At 36.1% G+C, this 18,576-nt stretch overlaps 1 protein-coding gene across 3 annotated transcripts in view; it reads left to right on the top strand.

Annotated features, from left to right (window-relative positions):
* The window catches only part of SBF2 (SET binding factor 2), a 458,044-nt gene that overhangs the window by 366,292 nt on the left and 73,176 nt on the right, over nt 1-18,576 (top strand). The gene's annotated exons all lie outside the window — the stretch shown is intronic.

Below are 18,576 nucleotides of genomic sequence, written 5' to 3'. Positions count from 1 at the left end.
GGTTAATGCTTAGTTTTTAAAACCTAATAAATTTTGGCCTATTAATAAATATTTATTATCATCTCTTAATGACCATGTGAAGATAGGAACAATATAGGAACTGATTTCACATAATACATTTTCTTATAAAACAGTAGGGTATTACTTCTTTAAAAAAAAAAAACCCTCTGTACCTTGATCATTTTTGTTGTAATACAAATACTAATACTCTTTATTGCTATTACATTGTACTACATTGGCAGCTAAAATCTGTCAGTAGTTGTTCTATCTTATATAATTCTGAGAGAGGTTTTAAGATGGCATTTTAGCACATTCTTGAGCAAAAATAGTCCTAGATGTAAATAGAATGAAATAATTGTTAGAGAAGTATAAACAAAGTTCTGTATAAGATAATGTCTTAGTCTGCTCAGATTGCCACAATAAAATACCATAGACTGGGTGGTTTAAACAACAGGATTTTATTTTCTCACTGTTCTGGAGGCTGGAAATCCAAGATCAAGGTTCCAGCCAATTTGATTTCTGGTTAAGGACTCTGTGGCTTGAATCCACCTCTTGCTCTGTCCTCATAGGGCCTTACCTCATGCATGTGTGGGGAGTAGAGAGGGAGGGGGAGAGGGAGAGAGAGCTCTCAGGTATCTCTTCTTATAAGGGCACTAATCCTATCAGATTAGGGCCCCATCCTTATGACCTCATTTAACCTTAGTTCCTTCAAATACAACCACACTGGGGAGTTAGGTCTTCAACATATGAAGTTTAGGGAGGCACGAACAGTCCTAACAGATAGGAAATAGAGAGGGAGTAACCAGGAAAAGCATTTTGAAAGAGACCTTTGAATAGACCTTTGGAGAATGAATAGGATTTTAACCATTAGAGATTGGAAGGAGAGATTCCAAGTGGCAGAAATAGTTTAACCAATGTCATGGCAATGGGAAAGCAAAGAATATGTTCAGCACATAGATCATTCAGCTCCTTCACCTGCAGGATGACATCTACATAAGTGAATAGTACTCAGGAGGTCCAGAAAGAGAGGATGTGGCCAAATTATTTAGTATCTTATAAAACATCATTTCCTCGTTTCAGTACTGCTCTAAGTAGCTGTGTGACCTTGATTATGTCACTTTACTTCTGTGTGTCTTAACACCCCCATGTGTCAATGAAAAAATTCAACTATCTCTGAGGTTTCTTTTAACTTAGGGAGTCTATACTTCAAAAAAAAAATAAGTGATTTAAGTTTAACACATGTTATGTGTTTGTGTGTGCCTGTATACTTTCACATTTGTGCTCTCACACCAGCAGATATGCATACTTCTGCAAGTGTTTGATGATAGGCATAGAAACCTACTGTCACTTAGGTATGTTGAACTTGAACTCCTCCCACCTCTCCATGAATTAGGAACATTTCTCTGCATATTCCAAGGACCCAAACTGGACCTCCCAGGGAGAACTGATCAGGCAAACTGGGGAGATAGATGATTTCCCCAGCCTTGTTCCATGCCCTTTTCCAACTTCATTGGCCCTCTTATTTTCTCCTGCATCAGGCTTCCAGTTTCCTAATGACTGCTTTTTCTACCCTGCTAAGGAAACTTAATCTCAAAGCCTTTTTCGTATTCATTGGTAGGCAACTGGCTAAAGGTATCCCCAAACCTTCAGGGATATTTGCCTTTTAGTAGGAACTAGACCTTAAACTATAAGAAAGAAACATGAACAGTAAAATTTTAGACATTAATAAATGGACATAAAAGCTGGGAATGGGGGTGCATAGGTGGATTTTCTGGTGTCCCTAAAATCCTTAGAAGTGGGAAATGATCCCTTGGAGCTTAAAAACCATCCCCTAGAAGAGTTTAGTATAGCTTTACAGCTATTTTATTCTTAGCCTGGACCTGTCTTAGTTATTTTTAGCCAGATAATACTGTTATTTACTTATTTTTTAGAATTCTGGGTATAGTTGTGGACTTACCATGCAAACACTTAGGTAACTTTGACCTGATCTTTATGATTCAGTGGATAATTCTTCCTGGGAAACAGCTACTAGATCAACAGCTTGTTCATCATTCTAGAGGCTCAGTTTTAATGAATCTTTCCAAAATAAATAAGGAACAGTAGAACTGAAATTGAAGAAGAGCTGTTTTCCTCAAAAACAAGGGCGTATTTCTTTTCAAGAAATAACCTTTTCCCCCACTATATACAGTCAACTTATAATACTGAGTTTTTCTTCTCAAAAATAGGTTGGTCTGCCTCTATCAGATACACATCCAAGTCAAAAAGGTGTTGTCTTTATAATGAACTTAGGTGACTCATCTGAGAATATTCTATCCGTCAGAAGCACTTCAATGTCCAGCCCTAGTACTCACTGCTCTGTGGCCTCCACTTTGCGTGGGCACCAGCTTCATGACTCATATCGGCTGTCCATCACTTGTTCTCTGAAGACCACAGTTTCAAAATATAACCCTTAGAAAACAGTTGCCATTACTTCACCTGCAATTGAGTGTACTATGGATGCAGCCTACAATTTGAGTCTTTATTTGGTCATTGACAAGAGTCTTAAGTTTTTGAGTCAAAATTTCAATAAAATACAGAAATTTAGGCCCCAAGATGTTGATTTTGTTGTTTGTAAGGATGCTTTCAGGACTTACTTTGCTCTTTATAATTCTAACAAAATAATTTAACGGTGTGTGTGTCTTTGTGTGTCTAGAAAAGTTGAGTAGATGGAAACTAAGGAAGGAGAAGATGTACCTCAAAATTGTAATCTAACAGTACTGTGATTTCTGCTTTCATCTAGTAAGAAGTAGAAAATAGTGTAAGGAAGAAGTTCATTTTTCTTAAGATTATTTACTTGGTAATAAAACTCAAGTTAAAAATCACTTGAAATCAAAGCTTTCTGATTGTGTTTTCTCTCTAGATTCTTTGTTATCAGAACAGTCTCTAAGACAGTGATAACATTATCCAAATTTAATCAGAGGATTTAAATTCTAAAGTTTAATCACATAAGAAAATAAATGTGCTTTTCCATGGGATACATCTTTGTCTTTTTTATCCTAATATAGTAGTGAACTGTTAACATGCAGGACATCTAGAGCTGGATGACTGTTGCCAGCTTTCTAGGTGTCTGGCCTGCCCAGCTGCCTCTGTATATCCCTAAAACTGCTTACTGTTCCTCTACCCAGTCAGGCGCTTATATTTTCCGGAGATATCTATGACTTCCCACATGGGCTTTCGGCTGTTACACATGACCTAGTACAACTATGCCTAATGCAACTATGTTGCACATGACCTAGTACAACCTTGGCATAGTTGTACTATTTACTAAATACATATTAACTGCCAGGTACTATGCTAAGTGTTTTCCATATCGAATCTTCCCACCTCCTTGGGGCAGAGCTAAGCTGACATGAAATTAGCACAGACGGTACACCATAATTTTCTTAGTTTTGCTTTCATAATATACCTTCTGAATTACCAAGGCTGTGGTGAATGACTACTACCATTCATGATTGTGAGCTCATTTTTTTCTTTTTTTATTGTGGTAAAACACACATAACATAAAATTTACCATCTTCACTGCTTTTAAGTGTAGAGTTCAGTGACATAAAATACATTCACATTGCTGTGCAGCTATCACCACCATCCATCCCCATAATTCTTTTCATCTTATAAAACTGAAACTCCATACCTATTAAACAATATCATTCCCCATTCACTTCTCGCCCTGTCCCCTGGTAACCACCATTTCATTTTCAGTCTTTATGACTTTGACTACTCTAAGTGCATCATATACGTGGGATCATACAGTATTTGTCTCTCTGTGACTGGCTTACTTCACTTAGCATGATGTCCTCAGGGTTCATCCATGTTATAGCATATTACAGAATTTCCCTTTTAAGACTGAATAATTGTATGTATATACCATGTTTTGCTTATCTATTCATCAGTCGAAGGACACTTGGGTTGCTTTGACATTTTAACTATTGTGAATAATAGTAATGCTGCTATGAACATACCTGCACAGATATCTTTTTAAGGCTCTGCTTTCAATTCCTTTGAAGTAGAATTGCTGGATCATATGGTAATTCTACTTTTAATTTTTTAAGGAATTAATCATACTGTTTCCCACAGCAGCTATACCATTTTACATTCCCACCAACAGTGTACAAGGGTTCCCCTTTCTCCACATCCTCACCAACACGTGTTATTTTCTGATTTTTTTTGAGTAGCCATCCTAATGGGTGTAAGGTGGTATCTCATTGTAGTTTTGATTTGCATTTCCCTAATAATTAGTGATGTTAAGCATCTTTTCTTGTGCATATTGGCTATTTGTATATCTTCTTTGGAGAAATGTCTATTTCAGTCCTTTACCCATTTTTAATCAAGTTGTTCTGTTGTTGTTGTTGAGTTTTAGAAGTTCTATATATATTTTGGATATTAATCCCTTATCAAATATATGATTTGCAAATATTTTCTCCCATTGTGTGGGTTGCCTTTTTGCTCTGTGGATTGTGTCTTGATGCACAAAATTTTTAATTTCATGAAGTCCAACTTGTCTTTTTTCTTTTGATACCTGTGCCTTTAATGTCATATCTAAGAAATCATTGCCAAATCCAATGTCATCATATTTATATATACGACACTAATCCAAATCTCTTTAGACCTGTGTAGCACACTGTAAAAATTGCTTTTTAGTGATTACTTCAGGTCACTGAAAAGACTCTCCAAGCCCTAGAAAGGTGGTTTTCCTTTCATCTCTGATAAAGTGAAATCCAAGAATCATTAGTATCACCAAAGCTATTTTTAGACTAGCTAATCTATAATTTTTATCTAGGAACAATATTCAGTTCCATCAGCGGAGGAATGAGTTACTTTAGAACATGTGCTATTTTGGGTAAATGTATAGCATCTTTGCCTTTGTCACTCCATCTCTGCAATCTGCCAAGACGGTAGGGCTTGGGCATTGGAACCAATGGTTGTCAGTGCCTCTTCCACCCTCACTTGTTAAACCGTTGCATTGTTCCAAATGTCAATTCTCTCACTCTAGATCTATTTGCTTAGATCAAATTCCTCTGTGCTCCAGGAGGAATTTTGTACATACTAATGAACAAAGAGAAAGAAACAGTATAGATCATCTACTCTGAGCAGTATAAGTCAAGGGAATGGCCTCTTGTAAATTAGATTCCAGTTAATGGGTATCTTTATAGAAGTGTATCCTCGGGCTTCCCTGGTGGTGCAATGGTTAAGAATCCGCCTGCCAATGCAGGGGACACAGGTTCGAGCCCTGGTCTGGGAAGATCCCACATGCCGTGGAGCAACTAAGCCCGTGCACCACAACTACTGAGCCTGCGCTCTAGAGCCTGCGAGCCACAACTACTGAAGCCCACATGCCACAACTACTGAAGCCCGCGTGCCTAGAGCCCATGCTCTGCAACAAGAGAAGCCACTGCAATGAGAAACCCACGCACCGCAACGAAGAGTAGCCCTTGCTCACCACAACCAGAGAAAGCCCGCACGCAGCAACAAAGACCCAATGCAGCCAAAATTAAATGAATGAATGAATTAATTTTTAATAAAAAGAAATGTATCCTTAAGACAGAGATTGTATAATAGATTGAGGCCAAATCACAAAATTTTAATATCCAGCAAAACTTTACAATATCCTGATTAATTTTTTTCTAATTAACCTAGGATTAAAACTGTAAACATTTTGGGGAATTCCCTGGAGGTCCAGTGGTTAGGACTCCATGCTTTCACTGCCAAGGGCCCGTGTTCAATCCCTGGTTGGGGAACTAAGATCCGACAAGCCATGTAGCATGGCCAAAAAAAAAAACCTTAAACATTTCATTTCAAACCACATAGTTGAAAATCTTATTTTGGACTACTTTCCTGCCTTGATAATATAGTAAAATAAGCACAATTGGCCAAACTTTTTATTTCAGCGTTTTTTAGAACTTTGGGTTTATTATTTGAAATACAATTCTTACCTAGGAACAGAGATTTTGTAGGCAAAATTTCAATAACCTGCTGAATCTTAGCTGAGCCTAAAACATGCCCTGCAAGGTTTGGAGTTTGAATTTGTCATTTTTCTGAAATCTCTCAAGTACTAGGGATAAATACTATACTGTGGTTGCTAGAGAGTAAAAACTCTACATGACATAATAGAGATTTATTTCCAGACCACTCAAGGGCCCACATATTTTGTAAGAACAAAATTCTGAGATAATGGAAGACCTTTAACACTTGCTTCTAGGTCATTATAATAGAAGTTGACCCATCCACTAACTTAGTCTAAACATATTTCTTTTCCGTGTCTCAGTTTACATATTTGTAAAAACAGGTTTCAAAAGAATATTCTCTGAGAAGTAACTAATAAAAATTATTTTCTATTGGGGCTTCCCTGGTGGCGCAGTGGTTAAGAATCCGCCTGCCAATGCAGGGGACACAGGTTTGAGCCCTGGTCCGGGAAGATCCCACATGCCGCGGAGCAACTAAGCCCGTGCGCCACAACTACTGAGCCTGCAATCTAGAGCCCGTGAGCCACAACTACTGAGCCCTCACGCCACAACTATTGAAGCCCACGCGTCTAGAGCCTGTGCTCCACAACAAGAGAAGCCACCGCAATGAGAAGCCCGCGTACCGCAACGAAGAGTAGCCCCCGCTCGCCGCAACTAGAGAAAGCCCGCATGCAGCAATGAAGACCCAATGCAGCCAAAAATAAAAATTTTTAAAAATAAAACAAAATAAAATAAAAAAATTATTTTCTATTTAACTTTATTCCACATATAATAATTGCATTTTAAAGTGTTTTCTAATTTAAGACCTTTCAAAGTAATATATGTATATAAGTCAGAAATATAAAGATTACATGGTTTATAACAAAAAACAAAGGTCCCTGCCTTACTTCCAAGATCTGCTTTCCAGAGACAGTCATGTTCAATTGTTCAGATGTTTCTTTTGGTATTTGGCTTAGTGTTTCTAACATGCTTTTACTGCTATTTCTTAATTTTACAATGTTAGATGTTATCAGTTTACTTGGAATATGAAAATTTAGATCTCCTACTTTCACCACCATACCACCTCTACATATTCTTACTTATAAATTCCCTCCCTCCTTCCATTCCACACAAATACCACCCTACCTGGCAAAAAGTCTGATGCCGTAGTGATTTCTAATCCTTTGTGTCGCCCATTTTTTTCCTTGTGCTTCTTTATAGGATTCTCCTTTAAGGATTAAGTGTCCCTAATGATATACTTTAATGTGGTTCTTTTTTCATTCAGTTTGCCAGACATGAGATGGCTCTTTCAATTTGAAAATCCATGCCCTTCGATTTATTTATTTATTCATTTATTTAATCATCTGTTTTTCCTATTTTTCTTTCTCGAACTCCTACTAGTCGGATACTAATGCCTAGACTAATACTCTATTTTTTTTTCAATATTTTATTATGAAATTTTTCAAACAGAGAGAAAATTTTTTTAATTTACAGTAGACATCCATAAACCTACCATCTAGAGTTTAGTATTAACATTTTTTCTATCCTTTCTTTGTATATATCTATCCATCCATCAGTCCATCTTATTTTTGATGTATTTTAAAGCAAATTATAGTCAACATATAATTCCAGTACTTCAACACGCATGTCGTTTTGTAGCGAGAATTGTAATTAGAGTTTGCATTTTCTTCTTTTGAGGTAAAATTTACATACAAACTTACGTGTACATTTACTAAGTGTTTTTAGTAATTTTTTTAAAAAATAAATTTTATTTATTTATTTATTTATTTTTGGCTGTGTTGGGTCTTCGTTGCTGCACGTGGGCTTTCTCTAGTTGTGGTGAGCGGTGGATACTCTTGGTTGCGGTGCGTGGGCTTCTCATTGCGGTGTCTTCTCTTGTTGCCGAGCACAGTCTCTAGGCACGTGGGCTTCAGTAGTTGTGGCACATGGGCTCTAGAGCACAGGCTCACTAGTTGTGGCGCACGGGCTTAGTTGCTCCGCGTCATGTGGGATCTTCCCGGACCAGGGCTCAAACCCGTGTCCCCTGCATTGGCAGGCAGATTCTTAAGCACTGCACCACCAGGGAAGCCCTTAGTAGCTTTATTAAGGTATAACTAACACATAAACTTACATAGTTAAACTGTACAATTTGATTTGATAAGTTTTGACATATATATATGTCCCCCATGGAACCATCACCACACTCAATATAGTGAACATACTCATTACCCCCAAAAGTTTCCTCATGTTTCATTGTAATCTCTTCATCTCATCTAACCTTCACCCCCATCCCCAGGAAACTACTGATCTAATTTCTGTCAGTACAGAATTTGCATGTAGTTAGCATATTCTGTGGTTATATATAAATGTAGTTATACAGTATATGATCTTTTTTGTCTGATTTCTTCAGCATAATTATTTTGAGATTCATCTATGTTGTTGCAGTTTATTCCTTTTTATTGCTGAGTAGTATTCCATTGTAAAAAAAAAAATCCCGCAGTTAACCTTTTGGTGAACATTTGTTGTTTCCAGATTTTATCCATTACAAATAAAGCTACTGTGAATAGTTGTATACAGATCTTTGTATGGACATACATTTCATTTTTTTCTTGGGTAAATACCTAAGAACGGAGTGGCTGGATCATATGGTAGGTGTATGTTTAACTTTTTAAGAAATGGCCGAAGTTTTTTTCCAAAGTGCTACCATTTTATATTCCTTTCAGTAGTGAATGAGAGTTCCAGTTCCTCACACACTAATGTCATTGCTTTTAATTTTAGCCATTCTATAGATATGTAGTGATATTTCATTGTGATTTTTATTCTCATTTCCCTAATGACTGATAATGTTGAGTCTTTTCATGTGCTAATTTGCTTTCTGTGTATCATATTTGGTAAAGTGTCTATTCAGGTATTTTGCCCATCTTTTAAAACTGAATTGTTTGTTTTCTTACTGTTGAGTTTTGAGAATTCTTTACATATTCTGGATATAACTCCTTAGCAAATTTATGATTTGCAAATATCCCTAGAAGCCTTAGAGTATTAGGTTTTACATTTAAGTCTATGATTCCTTTTGAGTTAATATTTATATATGGTACTAGATATGATCAAAGATTCAATTGCTCTGACACCATTTATTGCAAAGATTATCCTTTCTCTACTTAATTGCCTTACACCTTGGTCAAACATGTGGGAAGATCCACATTTTTGACAAACTTTGGAAGAATTTGTGTTGAAGGGGTATTAGTTCTTTCTCAAAAGTTTGGTAGAATTCCTAGTGGAACCATGTGTTGAGAGTTTTCTTTGTGGGAAGATTTTTTTACTAAAATTTCTATTTCTGTAATAGATATGGGCCTATTCAGGTTATCTGTTTTCTTTTGTTTGAGGTTTGGTAGCTTGTATAAATATCTTTCAAAGAATTTGTCCATTTCATCTAATTTGTCAATATTGTCAATAACAAAGTTATTCATAGTATTTATGATCGTTTTAATATCTGTAGAATTTCTAATAGTGTTACTTCTCATTCTTGATAGCAGTAATTTTATCTTTTTTCTTTTTCTAAGCAGTCTGACTAATTGACTACTTATCAATTTTATTAATCTTCCCAAAGAACCAGCTTTTGGTTTCATTGGTTTTCTTTATTGATTTTCTGTTTTCTGTTTCATTGATTACTGCTTTAATCTTTATTAATTGCCTTCTTCTGCCTGTTTTGACTTTAATTTGCTTTTCTTTTTCTAATCTCTCTAAGTATAAGCTAAGGTCATTGATTTGAGACCATTCTTTTCCAATACAGGCATTTATTGCTATAAATCTCCACCAAAGTGTTGCTTTAGTGGCATCTCACAAATTCTGATATGTTGTGTTTTCATTTTCATTTAGTACAAAGTATTTTCTAATTTCCTTTTTTATTTCCCCTTTGATCCATGAGTTGTTTAGTTTCCAAATATTTGAAGATTTTTCTAGATACCTTTCTGCTATTGATTTCTAATTTAATTCCATTTTGGTCAGAGAATATACTTTGTATTATTTGAATCCCTTTAAATATATTAAGACTTATTGCCCAGAGAGCAGGTTTTCTTGATAAATGTTTTTTATGCACTTGAAAAGGGTGGGTTTTTTGCTGTTGTGCTACAATGTCTATCAGGTTAAGTTAGTTGATAGTGTTATTCAAGTCTATTATATCCTTGCTGATTTTCTGATTACATTTCCATTAATTACTTAGAGATATTGGAATCTCCAACTATAATTGTGTATTTTTCCTTGCATCTCTATGAGATTTCATTCATGTATTTTGAAGCTCTCTTGTTTGTACATAAACACTCTGGGGTTTTATGTCTTCTTGATTAATTGACCCTTTACCATTATGAAATGACCTTCTTTATCTGTGGTAATATTCTTTGCTTTGAAATCATCTTCTATTAACATAGCCACGCCAGCTTCCTTTTGACTAGTGTCAGGATACTATATATTCTTCCATCTTGTTTTTAAAGTAAACTTTCAGAGCATTTTGACATTTACCAGAAGTTGCTAAGACAGATAGTTTCCATGTGTACTTGCCCAGTTTCTCCTGTCAGCAACCTTTTTTTTTAAGTGATAAAATAAAGTATACATAGCAACCTTTTTTAAAAGTTTTATTGAGATATAATTCACATGCCATAATAATGCACCCATTCAGAGTATACATTTCAGTGGTTTTTAGTGTATTCCCTTTCACCATAAGCAATTTTCAAACATTTTTATTACTACAAAAAGAAACACCGTACCCATTAGCTGTCACTACCTATTTCTCCTCATCCCCCGAGCCCTAGGCCACAACAAGTCTACTTCCTATCTCTATGTATTTGCCTGTTCTGGACGTTTCACATGAATGAAGCCATGCAATATGTAATCTTTCATAACTGGCTTCTTTTACTTAGCATAATGTTTTCAAGGTTCATCCATGGTATAGCGTGTATCAGTACCTCACATTTTTTTACTGGCACGTATTACATTGTACATATATACTACATTTTATTCATCAGTTGATACACATTTGGGTTGTTTCCATCTTTTAAATTGAGATATAATTCATATACCCTAAAATTTACTCTTTTAAAGTGTGAAAAGGGCTTTCCTTCTCTATGTAGTAGGGGTTTCAGCTTTATCTGATCTTCAACATTTGTTACTGCTTATAAATCCATTTTATGACATCTAAAATTTTATTAACATCATTTATCTGGTGTCTGTTTTCTCATTCTCTTTGTTCTTGTATGTTTAAAAAATGTTTTTCTTTTGCTGTCATTTCAGTGGAGTTCAGGGAGCAAAAGAATATTCAGTCTGCCACATTTAATTTAAAAATCTCTTAAAATTATTTTTGAAGAAGGAAAATAAATTGTTCAGAATTCTATTACCTTTAATTCATTTTGTCTTTTTCCTCCCAGTCTTTGTGTACTTACAGACATAATCATAGCATAATTGACTTGTTTTTCTGAAATACAGCATAAGCACTTCATTCATAAGCACAGCATCATATTAACCACTTTAATGGTAGCATAATATTCTTTTGTGTTAATAATGTACCATCATTTGTCTAACCTTTCATCTCTATAGTTAGACATTAAAATTGCTAACTTTGGAGAGGGTATAGCTATTAAAGATAATGCTATAATAAACATTTTTGTTGAGCTTTTGGCCCATTTGCAAGTACACCTAGTAAGAACTATGACTCACCAAATTCCTCCATTTCCTGTGCCAGGACTCACTGATGCCTTTATTCTATTGCTCCTTTTGCAATTACACCTCAGAGAAAATACCTTGTTATGTATCTACTAGTCTTTTTGCTGATTATATTCTCCCAATCAGGTACTTTATCCTCCCGGTTTACAGTGCTGTTATAAACAACATCATTAGGTTCATCAGTCCACAGCTTCCAATAAACACTTACGGATAGATTTTTTTTGGCTTGTTTCTAAACAGGTTTAAGAATAGTTAAATAAAATATGTTTTAAAATCTGTGAGTTTGTAAAAATATGAATTTTAAAAAAGAAAAAGTAATTGTTCATCTGTAATAGATGCTGGAAAAACAAGTCATTTTTTAAATTTTTGGTGTTTTTTTTTTAATTTTTTAAATTTATTTTTGGCTGCATTGGGTCTTTGTTGCTGTGCATGGGCTTTCTCTAGTTGTGGCGAGCGGGGGCTACTCTTTATTGCGGTGCATGGGCTTCTCATTGCGGTGGCTTCTCTTGTTGCAGAGCACGGGCTCTAGGTGCACAGGCTTCAGTAGTTGCAGCACGTGGGCTCACTAGTTGTGGCATGCGGGCCCTAGAGTGCACGGGCTTCAGTAGTTGCAGCATGTGGGCTCAGTAGTTGTGACTCACGGGCTCTAGAACACAGGCTCAGGAGTTGTGGCACACGGGCTTAGTTGTTCTGTGGCAGGTGAGATCTTTCCAGACCAGGGCTCGAACCCGTGTCCCCTGCATTGGCAGGTATTCTTAACCACTGCACCACCAGGGAAGTCCCCAAGTCATTGTTTTTAAAACTGATAAATGAAGGGATAAAATCATGTTTTTAACCTGCTTTCTAATTTACACTATATGTTTGGGTCTCCAAACAGTTGATGAGGGGAACTTTTTCTTTATAGAAACATTCTAGCTAATAAGTGAGGAGGTAATGGTAGAATGAAAATATCAGTATTTTATTGCTCTTAATGATTAATGAATCTAGGCATTGACCATCAATGGCCTTTAATATTACAGAAAGAGGGGCTTCCCTGGTGGCACAGTGGTTGGGAGTCCGCCTGCCGATGCAGGGGACGCGGGTTCGTGCCCTGGTCCGGGAGGATCCCACATGCCGCAGAGCGGCTGGGCCCGTGAGCCATGGCCGCTGAGCCTGCGCGTCCGGAACCTGTGCTCTGCAATGGGAGAAGCCACAACAGTGAGAGGCCCACGTACCGCAAAAAAAAAAAAAAATTACAGAAAGACAACCAGATTTGCCTCTTACAATAGTATCTCCATGAAATATTCTTGCCAGACAATCAAGCCTGAATCTGATCACGCTTCTAGATCCAACTACCAATTTGCAGGAAATGCAGAGGACAAAAGAATAGGTCACATGAGACCATTGGGACGCAGTCAGCAGCCACTAGACGGATGGAAGTTCTGTTGGACAAATAATCCAGTTTCTTCAAAAAACAGATTGCAAGTGGTGGGAAAAAAAAGAGAGGCAGACAGACAGGTGGTAAAGAAATCTGTAGATTAAAACCAACCTCAGAGATTATATAAACTAATGTAATATATGGACCTTATTTGGGTCCTTCCTGAGTCAAACTGTAAAAAAAAAATAAAAATAAAAAACAAGGAAAAAGACAAACTTTTTAACATTCATAAGATAAATTAAAAATTTAAACACTGACTAGATATTTTATATTAAAGAATTATTGTTAATTTTTTCAAATAGTAGATCTGTAAAAAGTCTATGTGAAATAATTTCTCATTAGAAAAATAACCAATGTACAATAACCCAAAAATGTTTATTGGTACAGATAACAATGGGAATATTTCTTAGGCTCCTCTCAAGTAGTTCCAGGAACTATATTAAATAGTACTGAAGCTAATAATCGAAGTTGACAGTTGACATGAACCATTGTTTATAATAGCTAAAAGGTAGAAACAATACAAATATCCATTAACAGGAACAAGGAAATGCTATATATTCATACAGTGGAATTTCACACAATAGTTAAATTGTGATTAAGAAATTAAATTCTTAGCTAAACTACCTAGGTTTGAATCCCAGCTCTGCTCCACCATTTCCTGGCAATATTCTCTTGGACAAATTACTTAACTTCTCTGTGCCTCAGTTTCTTCCCCTTTAAAACAAGGGTAATAATAGTACTTACCTCAGTGGATCATAAGATTGCTATAAATACTAAGTAAGTTGACAAATGTATATAGTGAGAGATCAGTACAAGTTAGTTATAATAGCAATAATTATTATTACCTTAATAAGTCTAGCAACATAATACGTGAAAAGCCAAGTGGCAGAATAAAACACAATATGGTACCATTTATATAAAGTTTAAAAACCTACCAAAAAGAGGCAGGGATTTAGATCCAGTTTTGTGTTTTTAGGAATACGAGACCCAGGCAAAGGACTTGACAACAAGCTAGTATTTGATTTCTACTAAATTCTGGACCACAAAGGAAAGAAATTGATTCATCCTCTCTTCTCTCAATATTTACTAAGCAGCTTCATACAGAGAATCATTAGAAGGATACATAGTTTAAGGACTTCAACCCTGTCATTCCAGCTACTGACACTGGCACATCAAATGAATACTGGGCAATGCTTGTGAATGAATATACTTCTTGTGTAGAAATTTTGTGCCTGGATCTTCTAAGCAGCCCAGGAGAGGTTTAGACCATTACGCATTTGAGGTTACTTGCACTCTTCAGTATCAGGTAGTAGAACAGGAAAAACTATGGTAGATTCTCACATTACCTCCGTTTAACTAATTTGATTACTCACCTTTCTGTAAACCCCACTGACTAATGAACACAGTTTTCGTTGTTGTAGGCCACTGTCTTTCTGTCCCTTCTGAGTTGTTTGTTTACAAAGAGCTAGGTGTTTTGTCCCAATTAATTATATAGTTTAATTAAATATTACATAAATCAATGAAATATAAGATGTATACTTTGAAAAGCATTAATAAGGAATAAAATGCAATATAATCCTATATATTCTTTATGGATATAAACAGGTATAAAAACATAAATAGGAATGAAAAATACCTAATTCAGGATCATTGTTGCCTCTAGGATAGGAGAGAAATGGGATCAACAGAGGTACACAGTAGGCTTCAACCAGATCCATAATGTTGTATGTCCTTTGTTTTAAAAAAAATGCACAAAGCAAATATGTTTAAGATGTGGTTAAGAGTTGATAAATATAGGTTTTGAATACACGTTTTCCCCATTCCTGTCTCCCTTTTGTTTGTCTCTCAAGACTAAGCATTTCACCAAAGTTCATCAGAAAATACTCAGAAGTTAATTCTTTTTTTGTTTTTTTCAACATCTTTATTGGAGTATAATTGCTTTACAATTGTGTGTTAGTTTCTGCTTTATAACAAAGTGAATCAGTTATACATATGTTCCCATATCTCTTCCCTCTTGCGTCTCCCTCCCTCTCACCCTGCCTTTCCCACCCCTCTAGGTGGTCACAAAGCACCGAGTGATCTCCCTGTGCTATGCGGCTGCTTCCCACTAGCTATCTATTTTACATTTGGTAGTGTATATATATGTCCATGTTAATTCTTCAAGTGACTTAATATGTGGACTTCACAGGCCAGTGTAGAATCATAAAAGGGCTGGCTGGCACCATCCCTGAACTGTGCCGTAGGGTACACTTGTATTCCAGTGTCCAGAACTGGATAGGAAATACCCAGCAATTTAAACAGTGAATCTTTGTATTCTAATTATTCTTTTTAAGAACACTACATATTTATGGAATCACTCCTCCCAGGAGCTTTTTCTCCTGAAATCTGGCTTCCCTCTGAACTCCCTAACTGAAGCCTTGGGGCTGGAGAGCAAACGTATCTAGCCAGACAGTCCTTAGATAGGCCTCTCATACTGATATCTTAACCTTCCCTTGACCAACTCGTCTCTGAGATGACTTGTATCCATTTACTTGGATTTGAATCTGGCCTGCTGGTTAATGAGCCCCGTGAAGTTTATTCTCCATATCTTGTCCCATGCTGGGTTTCCTTTGAATGCTTTGTGGAAAATGAATGGTATTCTTACTCTAGTACCTTCAGAGCTATTTTTTCTAGATAAGGAAGGAAGTCAACACATTCTTAAACATCTCATAAAATTGCATGGCAAAATATCACTTGTTTATTTAGGATAAAATCATAAGAATTATTATGAAATGTAAATAAATATTATTGCCAAAATTGAAGAGGAAAAAAAGATGCCATTTGACAACAGTATTACCACCACCCTCAAACCTTCATTGTGGATTAAGTCTCATCTGTGTACAAAATAAAAGGTCATAACGCTGGCATATGGGCCAATTCGAGAAACCATCTTGGGAAAGTCTTTTTTTTCAAACCAAAAAAGTGATCAGAATCATGAGATAGTTTTATCTACAGGTGCTTATTTTCTTTGTTTACTAAAACTACTATTAACACTATCATAGAACATAATGAATCTGAACCCCTAAGCAGTATCATTGCCTCTTTCTCTAGATAATTATAGTTTTGTTTTGTGAAATATCTTAGTTTTTGTATCTTACAGAAATGACATAGAATAATGGAAAACCTTATCTCTGTTCCCTTTTCTTCTACCCATCTTGCTGTGTGACCTTGGGCAAATCCATTTGCTTTATGGGGTCTCTCAAATGTACAGTGAGGGCATGCAGTATTCACCTTCCACCCAACTTTCTAGCCCAGTCAGAATGCATGGCTCCATTTTTGCAATTCTTATTTAAAAAGCCTTATATGGATGGAATCTAGGCAGAATAAGGTGCTACTGCCCTCTGCTGGCCCTAAGAACACACCTACCCACCAGTGCAGTGGATCTGCCCATCTGAACAGCAAGGAACTCAGTGCCCCTTGCTTGCACTTGAGAAGACATAGCAGGAAACCACAAAGAAAGGAAGCACATTTCATATTTGGAAAAATAATAATATTTAAAGTATTGGGGCATTAATGATTTCTTATGCATGTATCAGATGCCATCACCATTTGTGACTGACTTGCCACCAAAAACTGCTTATCCTATAATCCCTTCACCTTGCTGTCGTTCTCACCTAGTAAACAAGCTGTGGGTTCTGACCCTTTGGGCCACTGTCACTGTTACACCATTTTTCTGCCTTGGAACACATTCAGTCCACTTTTGTTCAAAAGATTTAGGGAAGTTTTTACATATTCACTTGTAGTTTGTGAATAAACAGGTAGATAATAACTGGTATGTGCCAAGGAAAGTGAATATGCAGCATCAGTGAGAAAACTGCTGAAAGAGAGAGGCAGGGCTTCATTAGACTCTCAGATTCCTACAGTGCTCTGTCAAGTTGTAATAAGAGATTTATAATTAATTATAACTTTCTGTTTTGTTGATGATCCTAAAAGGACCACATGTGAGAAACTGATAAGGATTTGTTAAGAGCTCAGTTTTTCTGAGCTCATCTATATTAATACAATTTCAGAACTCCAAAATTTTAGAATCTGTTGTTACATTGTGTTTGTAAGAAATGGTGCTGCCTCTGGCTATACTCAAGGGAAAGGCAGTTGAGAATTATGCTTTTACCTTGTTTAAATTTTATGCCTTTAAAATCTCTTTCACAATAGGCCTATGCACTGCCACTGAGGTCATTGTTATTTCTTAGAGTGGTTGGGGCAAAAATAAACCCAGTTCAACCCACATCTCAGGTGTCCTCAAGTAGAGTATAGAAGGAGTATGTGACTCACAGTATCTGTGGCTCACAGAACCACACACATTTTGTCCTTGATTCCCATAGGTGGAGAGTAGCTGTGTCTTAAATGAGCAGTCTTTGCACAGCTTCCCCTTGGGGATCTCCTGATAGGTGCTTCATGGTCAGTTCCAGCTTATAGCCCTTAAAAGAGTTATGGACGATCATCCCAACAGCAGTGCATAGGCGTATCTTGAAAGGGACTTACATATGGGATGCAGAAGTACACAGACTCTACTAGGCAAAATCACAGCCACCCCACTTCCAACTATATAAGTACTACATTTCATGGTATACATGGTGCCTATTCCAGCTGTAGGTTTAGTCTGTTCTTAATCAAGAAGGAAATTAATTAGCATGTACTGAGCATATGATTTTTACCAGGAATCTTATACATTTGTTATGCATCCCTAAGAAATGAACCAACTTTTTGCTACATAACTGCTATGTATATAACCTTAATAGTGATCTTCAGTGTCCAACATTTTAGAAGAGAATTCGCTTATTGAATTACTTCAAAATAAAACTTACATTATCAAAAACTTTACTGATAGAAAACAAATTAACTCAATTCTAAAGAATAAAATGGAACAAAAATTATCTGTCTATTGAAAGTATTATCAGGTATTTGCTGAGAAATAATGGATTTAAAATTTTTTGAAACATCTTTAACTTTTAGAGGTGAAAGAAACAGCTATGGAAAGGTGACTCAAATCATTTACTGAAGTTTGGCAACTAAGTTGTCTGTAAAATTTAAAACGCAGCATTAATTAAAATCATATCAGAGGTTTCAAGGCAGAATACTACTTTGGGAAACAAAATCCTAAAGTGAAGGAAAAAAAACAGATAGTTGTGCTAAACAGTATTTAATTTATTTATGATTTGCTTTCAGTTTCTTTGCAAGATAATTTGCTATAGCAAAAAGAGCAGGGACTTTGGAAACAAACAAACTTTGGGCTTGAAACCTAGTTCCACCACTTATGTAATTGCTATATGGCCTTGGGCAATCACTTAAACCTTGAATTTCTGTTTTCTCTTCTTTAAATTGGCAATAATAATGTGCATCTTAACGAGATTTTTAGTATAAATGAGATGCATAAAGATTTATGAAGAGCCTCAAGTGACTGCAGAGTTAGTTTTCTTTCCCTCTGTTGTT

The sequence above is a fragment of the Grampus griseus genome (genome assembly GCF_964374135.1).
Source record: "Grampus griseus genome assembly, chromosome: 8".
In the NCBI taxonomy this organism is placed as follows: Eukaryota; Metazoa; Chordata; class Mammalia; order Artiodactyla; family Delphinidae; genus Grampus; species Grampus griseus.
This window is presented reverse-complemented; position numbering and strand designations above follow the sequence as displayed.